Raw genomic sequence first — 15,603 nt, 5'->3', positions numbered from 1 at the left:
GGCGGGCGCGAGGGAGGCAACGTGCGGGATCCAGCCGGCTCCCGCTGCGCTAGCACGCGGCCCCAGCGGTGGCTGCCGGGGGTCACCGGGTCTCCGATCCGCGTGGGAGGATCTGTCCGTCTCTGCCGAGTCTTAGATCCGCGTGAGAGACCTGTCCGTGTCTTCTGGGTCTCAGATCCTCGTGGGGGGACCTGTCATATCTGCGGTGGGGGGAGGGTGTCAGATCCGCGGTGGGTTTAGGGGCACCCATCCTTGTCTGCCCATCTCGCCGCCGGGCCTCCCTAGGCATTCTCTGTGTAGAGTCCTGGGTCCCCTAGCCTCGCTGACCGCTGCCTGCCTAACTGGCTTCTCCTCTGGGAGAACCTCTGACCCTAAGGAACCTGCCGAGGAACCCGATGAGGCCACCACCACTACCCCGAGGCCCGGCTCTGTGCTCTGCTCATGCGCTGGAGACGTTGATTGTTCTTACTTGGTTACATCCAAAGTATTGTCCTGGGTTATACATTTTCCCACCATTGTATCCATAAACAAAGGCACCCCTCCCCGTCATAAAATGTGGCATTTGTCTTTGGGGCAAAATAACCATTTTGCGACAACACCCACACCGTGGAAAGCAAGTGCTGCTCCCCCACAGGCATAACCAAGCCAGAAGCCTCTGGAAGAAGCTTGCCCCTCTCACCCAGGCAGTCATCTCCTCCCGGAGCTGTGAAATGGTGAGAAAACAGTCGCTGGATGGGACTCACTGGGAGGCAGAAGGGCCCTATGTTTAGTCTGGTCATAAGGCAAGGGGTAGTTAACAGTGGCTTGACGCCAAGGAAGATGCAGGGTCCAGCACTCATAAAAAATACCTAGCACCCCAGTGTTCTCATCAGTGAAAAGATTGGCGGTCAAAGGCTCGCCAAATCCCAGCTTCAGCAACCTTCTAGACCTTACCGCAGCCACCCTCTTACAACCCTCGGGCCCTTTTATCTTGGTGCCTAAGACAGCGAAGCCTGTGACTTTTTGTATACCCCTTATTAAAGGCAGAAATGTAAAAGGAGCTGCGGCCAGGATCTACACAGTTTCATTCTGGACTTTATTCACCAGGTATTTGAACAGAATTTACCACCCTGCTCTGGTCAGACTGTGATGGACTCTGTTAACGGTCTGAAGGGCTGAAGGGATTGGAAAGGAAATAGAAAGATGTTGTTGAACTTCCTTGGTAAGCCTTCTAGGACAGACGCATAATCAGGGGCGCACACAGGCTGAGCAATGACTGTAAAAGGCTGCCTTCTAGGGAGAACACTGGAATGAAGTAAGGTCAGCGTCTGAGTCAGGGAGAACAGGGCATGTCCAATTTGCATCATGTCTTTCTGTGTGGTTTAAGCCAAACTTGAGTTTTGCCAGCCTATAAAATGAAACTTAGCAAAAGCTATAATTACAGGTAGCACGCACCTTTCAACCCTCGCCCCCCTAGCCTGCAATTCTGCAGTGTTTACATGGGAAATAATTATGCAGTCTACGGTATTTGTTCGGCTGCTTTTTGCACACACACAGACATGATAAAAGTTCTCAAAGGGAATTTTGCTTTGAATCATTTTAGCTTCTGATGTTTCATTTTCATTACCACGAAACTAACCAAACCTGTGATTTTTCCGTCTGCATCATGGAGGATGAATTTAGTATTCTTATTATAAGTCAAAACGAACTGGCTGTACTTAAAACACGCGCGCGTGCAAACACACACACACACACACACACACACACACACACACTGAAAAGAAAGTTGAGGAAAATGACAAAAAGAAAGGGGTGTTGGTTAACAGGCGTCTACCCAGTAGCCCCCACCTGCATCTGGTTAAACTCAGACAAATAGCACTCAGTTATCACTTCTTGGAAATCCAAATCAGTGGGGTGGGGATGAGGGGGGTGAAGGGACAGGGCGGGAAACATGATATCTATTGAGGGTTTACCATATTCCAGACTATAGGAAAGGAATTTCACTTTTTACCTCTAATTTTAGCAAGGAAAGCGAACATACCTGTAATCCCATCACCCCAAAGCCTGAATGAAACAGGCGGATCCTACGGCATTAATCTGAGGCAGATATTATCATTACTTCCAGGGACCATCCCCACTGCTGCCCCATGAGCCACCCCAAACCGGTTCCCGGTCCTTATCCAGACGCTGCACAATTCTTGCCCAGAGTCTCTCACGGAGACACCGTCAGCTGACAGCTGAGTCGGGTATCATCGGAAGGTTCTGGCTGGGCATCCAGAATGACGTCTTTATTCACACGACTACATTTCAGCTAGAAGGGTGGAAGCATTGGGCATAGCTCAGGCTGCCTCCGAACACACGATTTCTCATAAGTGAGCACTCAAGACACGAAATAGAAGCCAATCTCTTAAAGCTTGTATATGGAATCTGGCAAAGCCTTGCTCTATTGCTAATGGCCAAGCACACAGAACCCAGCCAAACCAAGGCGCGAAGAGGAGGAACACTGGTCCCACCTTTAGATGGAAATAGTGCCAAAGAATCTGTGAGCATCTTTCTTTAAAAGTGAGAGAAACCAAGTTTCACATGCATCTTCACAAAGATCGCACAGCCCATAATAGAGAGTACCAAGAATCTGCAGGTGATCCGTGATACTTAAAACCAGCTAAGTGAGTGCTGGGGAAATAGCTCTGTTGGCAAAGTGTTTTGTGAGAAGCATGAAGACCTGAGTTCAAGTCCTGACAGCACCCGTGTAAAAAAAAGAAAGAAAAAAAAGGAAAAGAAAAACCCAGGCATCATGGCACACACGTACAATCCAGGCCCTGGAGAAATGAAGACAGGAGACGCTCCATCTTGGGGCTTGCTGTCCAGACAGTCTCACAGAATCAGCTCTATGTTCAGTGAGAAATTATGTCTCAAAAAATGAGATGGTGAACGATTGAAACAGACACCCACATAGACTTCTGACCCCCACGGGGTTGCTCACACACATGTGCGTGCACCCACCCACATGTACCCACACATAAAGACATGCATACATGAATAGCCAGAAGATGGTATGTCTCCCTTCCTCTCTGTCTCTCTCTCTTCCTCTGCCCCCTCTCTCTTTCTTAAATAAAGATAAGAGGATGGGAGATTAAAATAGGAGGGATTTGGGGGGAGTAAAGACAGAAATATTTTGCTAAGTTTTGATTTTTGCCTCGGCATCTGGAGTTTCTCTTTGATCTCTAACATCTATCTTTGATCTGAGAGCTTCCAGAGATAATTTGGTGTCTGGAAGTCCTTAGGATCCCAGAATGTAAATTTAATAAATATTTATTTAACATCTGGGCTGTGAGTCTGACAGGCACTGTGCTGGGCTGGGGCTTACTCTGGTGACTCCAGTTACATTTAATATGGGAAGCCGAGATGCGACCAAGCAATTCTAATGCAATGTGAGAAAACGTCTTCATAAAAGAAACTCAGGTGTTACAGGAACACATAGTAGGACTAAGGACCTAGACTGGGAATCGATAGGCTCTAGTTAAGGAATGGCAGGGCTGGACGGTTGCACTGCTGTGTGTTGTACGTGTGTACGTATCTGTATGTGTAAGGATGGAGGAGCTAGTTTGGAAGCAACATTTGCCCCTAGACAGAGGAAGCCGGTAACTATCTGTGCACTGGGGAATCAGAACAAGAGCATAAGACAAAGGCCTCACTCCCAATGAGGAGAACTCATCATGGAACAGAGACCCGGGAGGCAGAGAGCAGAGCACAGGAGAATTCTAAGGACTCACACACATTGTCAAAATCAGAGAAGCTGATGTGGTCCCCTTCTTCCCGGGACATGTCCATGGGAGCTAGATGAGTGTTGCTCCGCCCATATCCCCAAGGGTTGCTTCCAAATTGGTGTGTGTCAAAGTATGTGGGCTTTTGCCAAGAGTTGTAATTTTATTTGATTATTTATTTTGAGGCTTATTTATGTGTGGGTCCAGCAAATAGACACATCTTTGGCTATTGTAAGCAAAACATGATTAGTTTCATCATTATCAAAGGTTTTCTTATTATGAAAACATAATAATTAGAGAGAGCTAGGACCACAGTCAAGTATTCAGGGGCTGCACCTACAATATCTTTCCTCTCTCTTCCTAGCTTGTCCCCCCCTCCGTCTCTTATTGTACCTTAAAAAAAAAAAAAAAAAGAAAATCTAGGGAAGATACAGAGGTGAACACAGTCAAAGTACAGATTATCTGTGGATGAAGATGCCTTTATAAACCCCATCACTTTGTACAATGGAGTATAGGCAATAAAAAAAAATGAAAAGAAAAATAAAGCCATCACAAAGGAACCCAGAAAGTCCATTTCCTCTTATTGGGAGAGGAAAAAGATACAGGGCATCAGTCTAACTTCTGGCTGACGTTTGGAATCCTTTACTTATTGTATATTATCCCCTCTGAGAAACTTTGCAGCTGACTCGCTAGAGTTCTAAGTCTTCCCGACACCCACAGCAGCATGTCCACACTGACTTGGTATCTTCTCTCCTGTAGCCTCCTCCTAAAAAGACAGACTTTGGCACGCTCACCAACTTTCCAAATGACTGGCCAGTTTTGGCTTTCACTTCCACATTACTTGGGAAATACTGCGACCCGGGAATGGCTGCGGTCTGCTACATGGAATCCTGAAGAACCAGCAAGTGTGGAGGCCTGTCTCCAGCACTGGGACTGAGAGAGCATGCTCTGCAATCACGGTTTATGTATCCGAATGTTGAAACTAAAGCGCACACCGTGGCTCAGAAACAGCCCCTGGATTAAAGAGGTCAGAAAGTTCATTCTGCCACATTGGAGCTTTGGGAGATGTTTGAGGAAGCAAACAGGGACAGGGCAGACAATGAATCAAGACGGGGGTTGCACCCAGTGATTCCCCAAAGTGTGTGCAGGTGCGAACAGGCCCGTGCCGTCCACCCTGGAGAGCCACGCTGGCACACAGCGAGGTATCAATGGGGATTTTCCCCTTTTAAAACTCCAACCTTCCTTTTGATTTAATCACAGTTGAAAGACAGCCAGAATCTAGAGTGAAAAAACAAAATAGAGACAAAGGCCAAGGAAAGCTCCATTAAATAAAAGGAGACACCCCCTACATGCATGCACACGCAGACACATGTGCATCTCGTCTCAGAAAACGGTAACTTTGAAAACCCAAAAACAAAAGTCTTCCATTCTAGGCAGGAGGACTGGCCTCGAGGAGGCTCTCCCCTTCCCTCATGCCTCGGCTGGTTTCTATGGCAACAGAAGGAGCCGCATTTTCCTCTTTAAATAGTGTCCTATGACTCCAGCCTCTGGGTGCACTGTCAGATTTTGTCTCTAGCCAGGCTGGCATTTTCCTCCTTCTCTTTCAACCCAACGCACCAATGGCAGGTGGAGGTGATTCTTTCCATGTAGAGGTCTGAAATTTGTCCTCCACTCTCGGTGGCTTCTGTCACCACAGCCCAAGTCATTTTTCTTTTTTTTTTTTTCTGGGAACAGACAACATCCATTTGACAAGCAGTCTGACGGCAACAGTTGGAAACAAACTCAAGTTTTAAAGATGACTTGGGACAGCGCGTTCCCAGTGTGCTTTCACGGGGAGTGGGAAGAGCCAAGGCTGTAGGAGTACTTGAGTACTGGGAACTGACATGACTACATTCTTAACAGGGCCATTTTTAGGAGTTCCTCGAGGGAAACGAAAAGCCTGGTAACACAGCGCAATGTCTTTTAGGCCATTTTCCTCCCTTCTCCAGCAGGAAGGTTCCTCTGAGCAGGTCATGTCTCACTAACACATCATTTATTCAGAAGATCCCAAAGCAGAAGGAATGAGTGTCAGCCTCGGGTCCTCAGGAACAGGAACAAGATCCTGGATAAGATTTTATGATCAGAAGATACACACAGGCAGGAAGATCCAGAAAGACTCAGACAATTGAGGTGGTTGTTTAACATTCGCTGTTGGCTTCAAATTCCTAAGCTGATTGGACATACGTAATATTTACCCTCCTCCTGCCCCTGGGAGTGCAGGACCACCTAAGGCCATTTTAGGGATCCTTATTGTCTCTGTACAGGAGTCAAGGACCTCTCACCAAACCCTGAGCTTCTGCGTATGCGCATGCTAAGCTGGGAGGAAATGGAAGCATTCTGTATCCACCTGTAAACTAGCAAGCGTCGTGCACCCTGTTCCTCATGTCATCTGGAGAAGGAACTATGAAGCTGTGTTTGGGGCCCAAGCCACTGGCTCCCATTTCTGTACCAGGATTGCAGTGTCCATCAAACCCTGCCCAACCCCTCATTCAGGCCACTAGCTCAGTCCATTCCAACACCTGAACTCTCCCAGGTCATAGTACAAAGTCATGGTATGGGTTGATAGCCGAATTAACAGAGACACAGAAATTACCCAATTGGTGACAATGCAAACGGAGACATAATGAGCTTCTTAAATAAGCTTGGCTTGGAATTCAGTCCCCGCGAGGAGACATTTCCCCTCTACCTAGTCCGTGAGCATTTAGGCTTCGCACTGAGATGTTCTCATTATTAATGCATTTTTCTCCTGATTACAAAAGAAAATGGGTAGCAGCTGAGAAAAATGTGATGGGATGGTTTTTAGGAAATGTACGAATGACTCATGTTCTTGATTTAACAAAGGCACTGGCTTCTATATAAAGAAACAACTTAGATCCAAGATAGAAGCTGTGTGCACAGCAGAATGGAGATGGTAGAAGGGCCGTACATTCCAAGGAGTGTGAGGGTTGGTATGTTGGGTCATTTCTGCCGGGAACTTTGTGTGCAGTTCATTATTAGTTCTTATTAATTCACTGGGAATGTAAAGCTATCTACCCTAGACCTTAAGTACTACAAGGTAGGAAAACTGCAGGACGTTCAAGCTGACTCTTAACTGACCCCTAAAGCATGCAACAAGAAAATATTTGTTTCCAAAATGAAGGTGTAACTCCACACACTAACTGGAAGGTGTATTTGTAATTCGATGGTCAATAAGATATAGCTGATTTGAGTATCACAACAATATGTCGAATATCTAGTGAGACCCCATTGTACAAAAGGAATTGACAGGGCTGGAGAAATGGCTCAGAGGTTAAGAGCACTGGCTACTCTTCCAGAGGACCCGGGTTCAATTCCCAGCCTCCACGTGGCAGCTCACAACTGCCTGTAACTCCAGCTTCAGGGGATCTGGCACCCTCTCAGACATACAGGCAGGCAAAATACCAATGCACATAAAATAAAAAAAGGAATTAAAAAAAAAAAAAGGACTGACAAACTATACAAGCTTAATATTCTTGTGTTTTCATCATGAGGGTGAAAGAGACAGCAAGTTCTCAGGCCCACGTTGGCCTCTTATCAGTGGTGGAGAGGTAGTTATTTATAACTTGTCAGCTCCTCTCCCTGACTCCTCATTACCTGCACTTAGATGAGGAGATAGAAGGAAAGCCCTACGAAAGCCTGCCTGTATTCATGGGCCAAGGCTGCAGTGCAGCCAGGAGTCGAGACATTCCTCTGTCCTCTGTGCCCCACAAAAGATGGGGTGATTGCCTCAGACTAGCCATTGCATTGGACTGTCAAGCGGACCCTTTGTGAGCCGAGCGCTGGCTTCTTACAGCCCCAGCACATGCCAGCCCCCGAGCACTGGGGAGAACAATGTCCAGATTGTTAAACAGTACAGCAGGGGCCCTAGAAGCTTCTCAACAGCTTGTTCCAGCCACGGGAACCCACAGCAGCTTCTCCTTCACATCATGAAATAACTTAAAGCCACAAGTAGCCCTGGCTATTTACAACATGTCTTACCTTTCTCCATCCACAGTTCGGTTCCAGGCCCGGCACCACTTAGATTCATGGTCCAAGCTTGTTGTCTCTCTGGCCTTCAGCATCTGCAGTTCCAGGACACCCCACAAACTCCCCAGACCCTTAGACACTCAAGTGCCTTATGTGAAATGATGTAGTATTTGCATATAACCTGCATGTTTCTTCTCTCAGACTTTCAGTCGTCTCTAGATTATTTAGACTCCCCAAAAGAATATAAATGCGGTGTGAGCAGTTGCTTAGCTGTATTATTGTTTAGGCAATTGTGACCATTAAAAAAAAAAAAAAGTCTGTCTATCTTCAGTACAGGCATTTTTTTTCCCCTGGGTATTTTCAATTCTTGGTTCCACATACCATGTTCTATTTGGTTGCTTATCCATCAGCTTTCAGCTCCAGAATATAAACCCTGTGAGTTCATGGCTCTGTCCCTAAAAACCTAGGGACATGCTTACCACAGAGCCCATGCTATCAAATAATGTGTCTGTTTCTGAGGGGATGGGTAGGTGGATCTGTGCATTTTGAGTATACTGAGGAAAAGGGACATCAGATAGAGTCAGAGGAAGTTAAGCTGGTAGCAATGGGTGACCAAAGGAGGGCAAAGATGAGGGACAGGTAGAGACTGGCTTTGAAGGCGAGTCAGGCCCCAGGCTTCTCCAGTCACTTACTCAGCCTTGGCTCACTCTGCCCCGATTCCAGAAGGAGGAAGAGAGTGATTTGAAGTCTGTAGAGATCGCAAAAGATGGAGAGCATCCTGACAGGGGCCAGCTTGGATCTCAGGGAGGGGGAGCAAGGTCATTGGTGCAGAATGGGAGATACATGAAGGAGGTGGTGGGGCCGTTGAAGACGAGGGGAACAGGCAGGTGGGCAGCGTCTGCTAATAACACTGCAGCCAAGGACCAAAGGAGCCCCTCAAGGGAGGCAGTGGGTGCACAGAGCACGTGGTTTGCCGTGGGAAAACAGAAGCTCGGAAGGGAGGGCGTCGCAGACAGCCAAGGGGTGAGCTGGCCTAGGATTTGAGTGAGTAGCTAATAGGGAATTAAAGTGAGCAGTCAAGAATCAAGAACATCTATGAGGGGCCCACCCAAAGAGGCACAGTAGTAACAAGTGTCTTCGCCCAGACCAGGCACTGTGGACTTGCAGGAGAAGGACATCGCATGCAGAGGGAGACTAGAAATAGACCTTCCTGCTGGACCGCAAGCTCACAGGGCAGGGACTCTACTGGGCTTTTCTTGTCTGTGTTCTCCAGCACCAGCAGCTGCCCGGTGTAGAAGAGACCCTCCATAAACAACGAACGGCCGGTGAAAAATGCTGCTCACTTCCTGGCTTTCTACGCAGTACTTCCTCCTGGGTGTCTTGTCCTGAGTCCGCACAGGACTTACCCACCTCTACCTGCAGTAGTCACTGCCCACCAGCTGATCGCCAGCTGACCACAGGCCACGTGCCCGCACTGCTCCACGGACTCCAGGTGTATTGACTCACGACACCGTCACAACCAAAGCCACCTGACAAGGCCGATGCTGATAGGATGCCCTCCCTGCTAACAGATGTGAGATCTAGGCCAGAAGAGTTGGGCAGTCGACCCAAGGGGACCAAGAAGACACAGCTGGGACACGGGAAAGGCTGCAGCTTTTGAGCACAGACAGTCTGGCTCCGGAGACACACAACTCAGAACGCGTAGCCCACCTCTCAATAGACTCCGCTGTCCCCGCTGTCTAGCTTCCCAGGGCAAAGTGCCCTTTATCCTCAGCCCGTATCTCCCCTTTTAATCTCTTCTTCAGCTCAGGGGTTGGAGGAGGTATGTATTTGGAATGGAATGTGTGAAATGCAAGGATTAAAAGAAGGCAGGTTAGGAAAAAGGCTGGAGTTTCTCTCTCTCTCTCTCTCTCTCTCTCTCTCTCTCTCTCTCTCTCTCTCTGTGTGTGTGTGTGTGTGTGTGTGTGTGTGTGTGTGTGTGTGTGTGTGTGTGTGTGTGTGTGTGTGTCTAAAACAGAGTATTGAGCCATGTTGTTATTTCTGCTGTCCAAGCTCACAGTATACACACTTTAGCACAGGCTGGCGCTGGGGAGATGGACGAGTCAACCGAGTATTTGCCTGCAAATGGGAAGGTCTATCAAGAGAACCTGTGAGTTCCAGGCTACTGAGGAGTCCTGCCTCACACAAGATGGAAAATGCTCCTGAGGAATGACACCAACACTGACCTTTCACCTCCACACACATATGTAAACATACATACGAACACACACATACACAAAGTTTAGCACAGGCTTCATGAAGAATATAATCTCTTGTGTGTAATTTCAGTGTTTCCTTTTTCCTTTTGTGCTGAAATCCCGAGGTCTGAGAAGGCCCCCAGCCATTCAGAGCTGATTCTGAGGAATGGAATTTAATTTAATCCAACTCCTAGCCAGGCACTCAACAAGGCACTTAAAAAGGGAAAGGTGGCATTAGTCTATTTCTTCTTGTTTTGCTTTTTCGTACCTTCTGTCCTGTTACATAATGCCAGTCCCATTCAGAATAGAAATAATGCTTCACAATGGGGCCGGTGCCCAATGACGTGGAGCACATTTGCTGAACGCTGGTGGCTATTGACAAATGCCACAGCTCCACTTGAGTTTTCAATCATCAACGGAACCTTTGATTGCTTCATATGTCTTGGCCATGTGACGAACATGTATAGATAGGCAACAGGCTCCAGCAGAGGTGTGGAGGACAGAATTCTATTTCTATTTCTCTTTCTTAGGAAGCCAATTTGTTCGACTGTTTGGGACAGAAAGTTCATTTCCAGGGAAACGTGTTTTCCTGCAAGTGTCGTCATCAAAGTGATCCTCCAAAGTTGAAAGCTTGCTGATTTTTTTTTCAAATATTAAAAAAATTAATTTACCAGAAATACTATGTCTTTAAGTATGATGTAGAGTCAGTAAAGCTTTTGTATTTAAATCACCATACACATGGCATGCCCAGTATGCAGGTCACTGAGAAACAAACAAAAACAAACTTGGTAGGCTGTCTGTCCCTAGGGAATTTAAAGTCTGAGGAAGGCATGGACTTCCATAACAAAGAATCAGTGGTAAACACTGATTCATAAAGCATCAAACTTAAGGAGAGAGATGAAGGTCAGTAAGAGCTGGAGTGGCCATAGGTTGCTTCTTCAAGGAGCTAGAACATGAACTGAGGGCTGGGAAGATGGCTCAGTGGTCAAGCACACGGGCTACTCTTCCAGGGATTCGAGTTTGGTTCCCAGTACCCATGTGAGAGAGCTCACAACCAACTGTAACTCCAGCTCCGGGGGTCTGACATTCTCTCCACAGACACCTGAACACATGTGGCGTACCTTCACACAGACATACATACACATAGGCATAGGTAAAAATAAATCTTCTTCAAAACAACCCAACTGGCCCCTGAAGGGTTGCTGTGGTTTGGGTGGAAGGATGCGTTTAGAGGGTGGGTGAGGCAGTTGGGTAATGTGTCGCAGAGAATGCACTGACAGGGGAATTGTGCTAGATGGAGTGGGGCCCTCAACCCAATATCTATGACATCACTCAGTTCTGGAAGGACCTGGAGGCAGGCAGTTCAGAATTGAGCCTTGGTACTTCCTAAGTGCCCAGACACAGTGGGAAACCCCAAGATTCCAACACATGGGAGAGGCCTCACCCTTCTGGAGCCAGTAGGGAAGACAGGTCCATTTCAGAATCGGCCAGAAGTACTAGGCATGGCGGCACATGCCTTTAATCCCAGTACTCAGGAGACAGAGATAGGCTGATCTCTATGGGTTCAAAGCCAGCCTGGTCTACATATTGAGTTCCAGGTCAGTCAAAACTACAGAGCCAGACCCTATCTCAAAAGCCAAAAGCAAAAACAAAAGATGTCCACTAGAAGTAGAAGGTGTGAAGGGCCAAATAGGGTCAGAAAAACACCACTGTGGCCTTGAGTAATAGTGTGTCTCTATAGAGACGTAAAATAACGTTTATCCATTGCAGATTGGGAGGGCATCAATGACGGACCAAAGAAAAGGTGTCACCCAGGTCTAACGGAGGAGTTTGAGGGTGTGGTGTAGCATTTAGCAAGGACCTCGTGCTGCATCATAACATGGTAGAAAAACAGAAAGTCAACCAGATGTGCACAAAAGAGCTCAAAGAAGGGTGCAGGTTCACTTTGTGACAACCTGCTGTCGGTGTTACTAATGAGATAGACACTGTCTTAGTGGGGTTTTTATTCCCGTGAAGAGACCCCATAACTATGGCAACTCATAAACATCTAATTGGGGTGACTTACAGTTTCAGAAGTTTAGTCCATTATCAACATGGTGGGACATGGTGGCTGCAGGCAGACATGGTGCTGGAGAAGGAGCAGAGAGTTCTACATCCTGATCTGTAGGCAACAGGAAGTTAACTGTCTACCACACTGAGTATAGCTTGAGCATATATGAGACCTCAAAGCCCACACCTACAGTGACACACTTCCTCCAACAAGGCCGCACCTACTCCAACAAAGCCACGCCTCCTAACAGTGCCACTCTCTTTGGGGGTCATTTTCTTTTAAACCACCAGACTATGAGTCTATGGGGGCCATTTTCGTTCAGGCTACCACAGACACCCATCCCTCATTACTATCCATTTCTCTCTTCAAGTTCCCACCTCGTCCAAGCTCTCAATGTCATCATACTTGGAACACAACCAACGAGAGCTTCAAAAGGCACATAGCACATCAGTGTTCCAGAAACACACGCTGCATGTGTGATCCAGCAGGAGCAAGGGGAGGTGGGGTGAGAAGGTGAAGGGTCAAACCTAGGTGACCACAAATCTAAAGGAAGGGGAGGAAAAGAACTCTACAGAACTGTTTGCTTCAGCAGATTGTATCCACAGGCTAAAGTAAGTGCAACATTTGCCTAGATAGGAAGTAGACGTGGGAATAGAATGAAGCCAGAGACCACAGGCAGCACCTGTGGAGTGTCTGTCATGTGCTACATTTATGTTCGGAAAAGACAGGCTGGAACAGACAGCTCACGGGAAGGAGAGAAATCTGAATCACGTGGAGAGAAAGCACATTCAGGCTCTCCTTGATGGACTTATTCAGTCTCTCTTTCATGGACTCATTTATTCATAAAATCACCAATTTGCCCGATCCCAGGTGCCCTCATTTATACTGTTTTCTATATTAAAAACCACTCTTTCATATCATGTAGAATAGACATGAACAGAACTTTTCGTATTTCAGAACAGCCCAGAGTATATATCATATGCTCCGCAACTGTATGTTATGATACAATTGAATATAGATAGGTTCAGTTTAGTCCAAGGTTGAGAGACAGCCAACAGATAAAGTTGGGAGATAGAAGAGCATAGGAAAACCAAAGAGTGAGATGTGCGTGCACAAGGGTCCCCAAAATTGGCAGCCACCAGGGACCCAGCCAGCACTTGTGTGTAAAATTCATCCCCATCCCTCAACTCAGAACAGACATGATAAAAACTGCAGAGTGTTTTTTGTTGTTGTTGTTGTTGTTTTCCGCTTATAAGAGTTTATTAGAGATAAAGGGATAGAGTGCGCAGGCCTGTGGGAGAGACATGTGCGTGGAGAAGAAGAAGGACTGGGAAGCATGGTGCTCCACTTTAAAAACCGGCTGGGGGCGTGGCCAGGTCACGCCACTACTCCACGTGTGTGCGTAGATTACATGGTCACGTTGCGCGCTTACGTAGCCATGTAACGTCACGGACTCTGGTCACGCGAGATGCCTTGACCCGGAACTTGCTAGGCGGAGGTGTCTATATTGGCGGGAAGTTAGAAATTGAAGCGCGCTTAGACACAGAGTGGGTTTACATAGCGCTCTTCTGTAAGCTTCTGAGTGGGTAGTATGCCTTCCATGAGAGAAGTCTGTCCCTTTTAGAGACAGGTTGGGCATCTGAGATTCAGATCCTTACATGGGGGGATATGTAAATAAGTTGCTGTGCTTCCTCTAGAAGGCTGGAAGTGAAGAATAATTTCAAAACTGTGACGACACCTTCCTCTTGACCTCATTCAACACTTACTTGAGTGAGAAAAGTGAAATCAGTCAAAATTTATAGACTGCCTTGCCCCAATTTCTGCATGATTTTGGCTTTTCTTCTTGGTTGTATACGTGATTTATGGAACATGATCCAACAGTTACAACCCTGACGCCCAGTGAGCATAGGGTGCTTTGGGAAGTCAACACTAATGTCACGTGAGTGGCTGTATGGCATTAAGCTGTCCATAATGTCACAGCAGATGTCTAATTGCTTAAGAACATGAATAGAAGTTTCCATTGAAAGGCTGATTCAGTGAGCCTCTCCTCACTGGTGTCTCTGACTCTGACTTAAATCCCTAAATCCTAGGTCATTGTTGGAGATGGTGTCAGCTGCTGGATCAGCCTTTGATGCTGGACACGAAAGCATGGTACCATTAGCTAAATGAGAAGGCTGACTGGGGCAGTTTTTCACTTTACCAAGGAGACACATGGATTTCTAGGCAAGAGAGGAACAGACTCTCTTTTCAAATGAAATGGGATCCTTCTGGGGGTGGGAGGGGAGTGACAGAAGCCTAATTAGAGGTGACTTAAGGATCAAGATGATGAATCCGTGGGATTGTTTAATGGGAAAAGTTAAAAGTGGATTTGTTGAGTTCAGACATGGCTGGGTCTACAGACCACTGTGACATCCACATGTCCAGAGGCTTGTGGCAGACCAGCCACCACTTTTATGACCCAGGGTACTCTTGAGTAGGGAGAAGTGAGAAATTTGTAGAGAGAATATAGAGAGACAGAGAGAGCTAGAAAACACAGGGCAGCTCGGGAGGGCCTGGATCCTAACCCACCGGCCCTTTCTGTCCCTACTAAAGGTCTTTTAAAAGAATGCCAAGGGGATGAGGCAAAAGACCTCCCCCGCACAGCCAAGTGTAGACCATCCCAAATGCCTGGTGACCATGCACATGGTCCAGCCATCCCCTAATGCAGCCTGCTGTGTAAAGCAAGCTTAGATTTCACTAGAAAACCTTTGTGGGCTCCCACAGAGGCCTTGAGCTTGCTCATTTCTTATCTATCTTTTTCTGTGGTCACATTACTTCCCTGGGAGCTCCAGGATTGCATCAGCCCCAGAGGTAGCAATTCCTGGCCCAAAGAGAAGACAAGCCCCCTTCCCAGTCGCTCCACCAAAAGTTCCTGAATCGAGTCTGATTAGCCCTGCATGCATGGTATGTACATTCCCAAACCAAGCCAATTCTCTCAGCCAAAAGCATAGAAACATTTTGTTGGCTGGGCCTAGGTCACAGGCCGGTCATGGAGAGGAGAAGGTGAGGACTACTCTCCTGATGCGCTTGGGGTAAGAATGAGAACAAAACAGTCATAAATGGGAAATGGACGCCAGGCAGGTCAAAGGGCAGGTCACCAACATATACGGCCTCCACATGTGAATGAATGCTATGGTCCAAATGTGACATGTCTTCTGTAGGATCCTGTATTTTAACATATGGTTCCTTAAAGGTAGAGCCTTGCTAGAAGAAGTAGGCCACTGGGGGATGGCCTTGAGCTTTATAGTCCAGACCATTATCCTTCTGGTCTTTGCTTCTTGTGCCCAGAAATGTGAGGAGACAATGAGTCTGAACTCCAATCCACTTTCCCCACCATGATAGACTGTATCCCCTCAAACTGTGAGCACGGATAAACCCTTCCCCAGTTTACTGTGTCTCTGCAACTAGGAAAGTTACTGAAACAATTAGCAATCTCTTTGGGGGGTGGGGCTGAGCTCAGAATGTTGAAATACAGCCGGGTACCCAGTCCTGGAGGATTTAGAGGAGCTCT

Source organism: Peromyscus leucopus, chromosome 10 (genome assembly GCF_004664715.2).
Source record: "Peromyscus leucopus breed LL Stock chromosome 10, UCI_PerLeu_2.1, whole genome shotgun sequence".
Classification (NCBI taxonomy): Eukaryota; Metazoa; Chordata; class Mammalia; order Rodentia; family Cricetidae; genus Peromyscus; species Peromyscus leucopus.
Note: the sequence above shows the minus strand (reverse complement) of the source record.